At 37.4% G+C, this 7415-nt stretch overlaps 1 protein-coding gene across 4 annotated transcripts in view; it reads left to right on the top strand.

Annotated features, from left to right (window-relative positions):
- The first annotated feature begins 6399 nt into the window (after positions 1-6399).
- The window catches only part of adgrb3 (adhesion G protein-coupled receptor B3), a 140051-nt gene continuing 139035 nt past the window's right edge, over positions 6400-7415 (top strand). For all 4 annotated transcript variants that reach the window (XM_066696770.1, XM_066696769.1, XM_066696768.1 and 1 more), the window contains exon 1: positions 6400-6947. The gene's annotated coding sequence lies outside the window, so the exon portion shown is untranslated. The remainder of the gene's footprint in view (positions 6948-7415) is intronic.

Genomic DNA, 7415 nt, shown 5'->3' with positions numbered 1-7415 from the left:
CACACACACAAAAAGCACAGTATAATTCCTAGAATCATAACTTGGGTTGAGGCATTTGCAAGCAAAAACACTCGCTGTATTTTATTTAAATTTTTCAACTGATGGCTCTGCTCCAGATAATTTGGCTGGGCCGAGAACTCCCTAATCACCTAGCCCTTCATTATGGACACAGTATGTGGGGTGGCAGCAGGTCACCACTGTTCCAGCGATGGCCTGAGGAGAGAGGCTTTTCAACACAACAGCAACAAACCATGCCATAATGGGGTAAAATCCTGCCAAGAACTAACAAAAAAAGCACAATCTGTTAATGCACAATCTTGCTTAATAATAGGGTGTATAGGTTGTAGGCCTAAATGTCAATAGTGTACGTTTAAATTTTGACAAATTAGAAACACTTTCATGTAATAGTTTCCTGCTTGATTAATTCAGGTATACACAGTGGCAAAATTAGTTGCAACACATTGCATTGAGTGGTTCAGGATCCTAGTCTCTCACTGCTGCTGGAAATTCGACTAATTTGGACAGGTTACTCTTGAGACGCCCCAGCAGTAAAATATAGTGTTTTCAAACTTGATTTACAATTGCAGCTAAGATGGTGCAATATTGGTTCTCTCTATTGATAATGCTGTTGTTAAAGATGCTGAACTGTGGTATTAGGAAGCGTGTCTTATGTGACCTTGAAATGCATTACTGACTTGTGTCTGTGTTTTAATTTATTTTTACATTTTACAACTCAACATTTAAGTGCCAGTTGCTTTTCAACTGGATACGACATTGTACTCCCGCATTGACCTGTGAGAGCCGACGGCATACGTTTTCTTAGCCATGTGCTATTGAGTCTCTCTCATTAGAAGCTTGTGAAAGAAACAGCCGAGTTTCATTATCAGAGCGAGATGGACAAAGGAGTGATTGGTAGTATTGAATTAGTCTCAAAGCCATCCAGCGCAGAGGCGGGGATTTCTGTTATACCATAAAACCTGAGTAAGGCAACTAGTTCTGTCTTATTCTTCATAGTGCCAGATCAGCACCACTGTACCCCATACCAGTGCCATGATACGAGGTATAGGCTATCTGTTGTCCCCATGAGGATTCAATCATAGCCCCTACTGCTCATAAAAAAACACTTTTCTGAAGAGGATGGAAGAAAACAGCATTTGTCGTGCATACATAAAATAGTTTGCTCTGGTCAGCTCTGTTACATAATCTCCCTCATTTAGAAAACGCTACACAAGCACCCCCTGGGAATTCACTTTGTATTGGGATAGCATGGACCTGTATTGTACTTCACACTTGGCATACAGACCCCATACACTCACACATGAGTCTACAGAAGGGATCACATAATGAGATGGATGCCAACGTGAGGGTCTGAATATTTCACATACCTGTTGGGACTGACTCTCAAACCCCTTATTTAAAAGGCAGACATATGTGAAAATAGTCAGTTAAAGATGTAGAATCTGTCTTTAGACACAGGGATGCTACAGCCTTTCCTGGGCAACAGGGGTCTATAGTCTAACAGTCTCAATTAACTACTTTTGACCTCGAAGCTACAGCTCTGTTGCTCTACCCTTGGCCTTGCTTTGGCCAAATGATACACTAAGGAGCCATTCAGTTTACAAATGTGTATTTATTTGCACATAAAATGTAACAATTTCATGATTTGTACATTTGGAATAAAACTTAAACAATCCACAGATGTTATTGCTTAAGGTATATATTTTTAACAACTAAAATAAACACAGTCATTTACAATAAACTTCCCAACCAAACACTAAATAAAACAAGTAATTTAAAATATATTTCCCACCAAACACAAGCAGGAGGCTTGTTCTGTTCAGGTTGACTGGCATTTCCATGTACAATCTTAAAAAATAAAGACAAAAATACCCTTTTGACCTCATTTAGTTTTAAACTACATCAGCTTCATTGGTACCTCTGAAAAAACAGACTCAGTATTACCAAAGCTTTATTACACACAAGTGATATTATAGTTTTTGTTGCATATTTACTTTCAAAATGACTTACAAATGATCTTTTGAAATAAAGCGATCAATATCATTATTTTCCATCAATACTGGCAGAACTCTCTCTAAAGGCTTTTGCTCTTTGAACAAAAGGTCCTTTAAGAGGTTTTCCTTCTAGTTCTATTGTCCCCATTAATGACCAATTGTGAGGTACAACATTTAACTTATAAGGTTTCAAATGGCTTCCTCCTATCTAATTTATCTTTTAGCTCCTGACGTCCAAGGCTGTGAGCTTAATCACAAGATGCTGGTTCATACAGTTCATACTATTCATTAAGAGTTGTACACAATTTTGCTATTACTCCCACTTATTGTGTGTGTGTGTGTGTGTTTGAAATGAAACTACGTATGAAAGTTTTGCATGAGTCATCTTTCATAGTTTGATGTAAAGATATTGTGCATGAGTGATTCATTTTTCATTCAGTTTTAGTGTGTATATTTATTCTTTAAAGAAAAAGTGTTGTGTAAAACCCTTGATGCTATTTTGGAATACAGAAGAACTACACAAGTGGTACAGCACAAACTTTCAGGGCCCGGGCAGCCTGGGTCTGGACCGAAACCCTCCTCTTGCTGTTATCAAAAGTAGAATAAAAACTCATTTTTACAGCGATAGCTTCTTATTATTTTTACATTGTAACTGCTTAGCTTATTCTTTCATTGTATTTCTGTTCTATTTTCTTTGGCTTTGTACATATTTGTACCATCTATATTTTTTATCCTTAATCTTTACTGCTAAGGTTTGAAAGATCAAAAACTGTATTGAAGCCACAGTGATTACTATCTATATAAATAGCTAAAAGCAAACAAATTCCAGACGTAGATTTTTTCCCTTTGCTTTTATTTTTGTAGATTTAAAACAAACGTCTATTTCTATTGTTTCTACAGCAATCTACAGAGACCGACGCACAAAACAAGGGTAATATCAAATGTTTTGTGTCTAAAAAGAAATTAAAAGCAGATGGATAAAATAAATAGGGTGCCAATGCGAGTCACAGTTTTAAAGGACACATTTCCAGTTCAAAATTAGCTAAAAATCCCATATGTGCAATTTTTTTTTAGATGCATACACATTCAATAGCAACTAAAAACAGCCAGCCAAGGGTCAATACATACTCGCACTTGCTGGGTACTCAAGCACAAACCAACCCAAACTGGTTAGACCAGACTGTGAGCAAACTGCAAAATATACTAAAAATAAACCTAAAAAATACTTCACTGACTTCCTTCCTTCACTTCAGGAAGGGAAATGTACAATGCAAATCAATAACCGAATCAGACAGTACATTAACATCCAAAAAGTGGGGAATAATATTGTCCCAAAACAAATCCAAGTTTTACTCTTTTTTTGTGTGAGTCAGCTTTAATTTATTAATTGGAAATAGTGTTTTGGTGGTTCAGCAAAATTAATCTTGCAGAATATCTATGCATGTTATACCAACAAACATGCATGGATGCCATTTAATCATATCAGTTTGAGATACATTGAAAAACACATTACAACACTGACATGTTTATACATCCGCTCTTAAAGATGAATTACAGTTATCTGATGAATATGACGCGATGAAAGCCTTCAATTTAATATACTTTGCTTCATTGATTTTGCTCAGATCTTAAACTTCCCTAATTAATCCCCAAATTATCAGACAGAATAATTCCTTTTTCACATACCCACCATCTACAAAAATAATTGAAGTATTTACAAGCAGATGGAACGGTAAGCATTTTTAATTAACCCATGCTACTCTAAAAATAAAAATGCAGTTTTTGCATATTTACCCAGCAGCTGTAAAAATCAATGTGAGCCTTTTATTAATTTGCCTCATGGAAGGGTAAACAAAAATACCTACCTTGTATTATTAATAACATGATTTATTAGGCTACTATTTACTTGCCAAACTCCTCTACTTAAAATCTGCCAGAATCATGCAAAACAATAAGTGCTTAAACAAACAGACACATATGCTGGATGGTAGGCGAGATCACATTTCTCTCTCTCCAGTGGAAGTGTAAGTGCTTTTTGTAAATACACAATGAGTCCAATGATGTTTTCTGCATTATCCAAACCCAAATATTTGGGTTACAGATTGTGTGGGTGAGATCTGCAAATCCTTGGGCACACAAGGATACGTTGGTAAGATTTCATCAAGGATAGCCCATCGTGTGACTCATATCCAGTATAGGCCATAGATGTGTAACCACTAGAGATGACACATTGACACATCGAATCTTCATGTACTTGGCAATGTTTGTGGTCCTTTGAAGACCACCTGCTTTCCAACCCACACCAAGACACACAGACAGACCATCATTATTTTGGACTGGCTTTTACATTCTGGTTAAACTTCCCGATTGCAACACAACTTATGGAATAATCCATAAGATTGGGAAGAACTGTGATATCAATAATGCTATTAAAGTATTTTCAGAGGCCTTTTAAATCAGTGTATGGCAGCAAGAATTATTTCAGCTACTGGACAAGATTAAACAATCAGAAAACAGTAGTGAGATTGTAATTAATGCCAGTGATTTGACCTTGTTTCTACAGTCCAACAGCATGTATGTGTAACAGACTTAGAAATCCTCCAACCTCCTTATAAGTTATAGATGGGTACCATTTTGAAATGGAGGGAAATCTTAAACAATCACACATTTAGGTTTTGACACACACACACATGCATTCTTCTCCTATACGTCATCTTCTGTCATCACAGTATTGTTGTGAAAGATGAAGAGAACACAATTAGGTTTTCTCAAAAAGCCCTAACTATGAAGATCCCTTACACACATATGAATCCACCAGAAACAATCCAAATACAAGCAATTGCCAGATGAGCCATCGACAGCACAGTGGTAACATGCAGGACGAGGAGGACACCTATCAGCAATAATTAATGCCATTGATCCATCTGGCACGGTTTTCCAGGAACCACCAGTCTTGATTAATGATGTAAAGACTGTCCTGGGCACTATTTGTGACTAGAAAGTTCTAGTTACAGACCATCATGACCAAACAAGACAACAGAATATATGTAGGCCTACCCTTTGTGGTGGTTTTATTTTATCATACAATACTATGTACCTTTCGATATGTATTAGACATTGTTACACTTTTGCACTATTTCACAATAATGTTCTGTTACCTCATTTCATGACACACATCTTTTCTATAGTGAAGTCATATTGACATTATTTGTACTAGAAATTTGATGACAATCACAGACATATTTTAAATGTCGCTCCAGCTATATATATATATATATATATATGCCTATAGCTATTGGTGTCTTATAGGTAAATGGGTGTAACAACCATCAGGAACTGATATGATAGCAATTAAATATTTCTGCGGAATTGTGTACATTACAATGTAAAGTTATGACACCTTCATATTTTAGTAACAAATAACACTATAGTAGAATACAATATTAATTAATAAATCTTAATATAGTTAAATAGACAGTGGTACTAATTGTTCTAAAAAAGAAAATAAGGAAAAGTGTCTACCAGTTCTCCGGATCACTTAAGGCTATATATATGTATAAGGTTTAAGCATAATTTGCATTGGTTTATAACTATATAAAACTTAAGTTTCAATCAGATTTAGTAATAATCCATAATCACCATCAAAATAACGACAACAACAATAATAATAATAAAGCAACGAGGAGGCAAGCATATATTTAAATATAACAGATCAATTTATCACTACAATCACATTTTTAAAAATCCTAGTAAATTCACAATTAATCAGTATAGCACTATATATGTTATGATCATTGACAGGTTTGCATTGAATTCAAAAGACAATGATGTGAGCAAATGATATGCATGCTTTATAAGACAATAAAAATGCACACTTGCATACCTGGTCCGCGCAAATCCTTTTATATAACAGAAAACTCGTCCCCCTCGGCTTTGCAAGCAGAAAGATGCCAATATATTGAAACAGCAGGACGTGCCTGTCTGGTTTATAACAAAACTGCATGTGCAATAAAACAACAACAACAATATGCTATTTCAACACAATCACACACACATGCAAGCAAAGTTCATTCCCATAACCTTGGCCAAGTTGATCAGACCGAGTCTTAATCCGAATCCAGGTTATAGGACTAGTAACCATTTGCGCACCCTCTCCAAACCTCATCAAACCACCCATATAGTCCAACACAGGGCGACCAACTCAGGCACTGTTGCTCGGCTAGGTTTCCAGTAGGTCCGGGGGCACACATCTCTGCTTCTTTTCAAATAAAATGAAAGCGGTGAATGAGTGGCAAAGGGGGGGAAAAGTAGTGCCAGACGCAGCAGTAGCGTCCATCTACGTGCCGTGTCTTAGTGGCTGTGACGCGATATTGCAGCCCCAGTCCTGAAGCGCACAGAAAGCGCAAGGCTCCCCTATCTCAGTCTCTACTCACTCAGCATCCAAACATCTTCCCTCCATCATCAGCCAAGGTTTTTTTTTTCCCTCTCCCTCCTACCTGCTGCCCGTCTCTTATTCAGATCTCTGGAGAGACACAGACGGGGAGTAAACGAGCAGGGATTGGAGATCCATCCACTTACTTTCGTGCCATTCTGGTCCTATTTGGCGCAGACGACTGGGTTCCTCATATTAATGACTTTCTTTTAATGCACAGGGTTTTTTTTTCTTTCTTTCTTCTGATTATTATTATTGTTGGGTGTCTTCTGCGATCGCTTTTTGCTCATCTTGGGTGCGTTTTTTGGTGGAAACATTTAAGGGGAAATGTGCCAGACTGGAGTCTAACGCATTTTTCCTCTGCTGACCGTCTCGTTGTGCTGGACTTTGTATTGTGGGCAATGGGAAGTACTGATTCGCACCAAGGCGGCTTATTGTGTTGTGATTTCTGAAGGATTTGGGCAAGTATGTTGGAGAAATAGCCATAGCTTCCGGAGTGTAAGGTAATTGATGATTATTATTATCACTGTACTGTATTAGAGGATGCATGGAGCAGCTCTGTATTGCACACACAGCCCAGAGCTCCAGACACTCGTACTGCTTGCTTCAGATATATAGTTTGAAAGTTGAAATGCTCTGTGATATAAAGACACAGATCCCTGTCATTAGGCATCAGCCAGTTTTGCACGGAATAGTTTAAGACTAACTACTGGGATGTCGTCTCTGGGAGTCACACAATATACCAGGGTGAATGGGAAGTTAAGAGGTGAAATCCTGTGCGTACTGAAATACTGTTGGAAATGTGCAAAGGATGGAGTTATGGCGCCGTCTAGGTCCCATTAAAATCGTGTCAGCCAGCTACATAGGATCACTTTTATTGTGGCGAGATACAGTTTTCTTGGAAACTTACCGTTCATTGCAATTTTGTAGCCAGTTCACCCTGTTCTTTTCTGGGCTTACATCTCTATATG

This window comes from Amia ocellicauda, chromosome 23 (genome assembly GCF_036373705.1).
Source record: "Amia ocellicauda isolate fAmiCal2 chromosome 23, fAmiCal2.hap1, whole genome shotgun sequence".
Lineage (NCBI taxonomy): Eukaryota > Metazoa > Chordata > Actinopteri > Amiiformes > Amiidae > Amia > Amia ocellicauda.
Note: the sequence above shows the minus strand (reverse complement) of the source record. Positions and strands in the feature narration are given on the sequence as shown.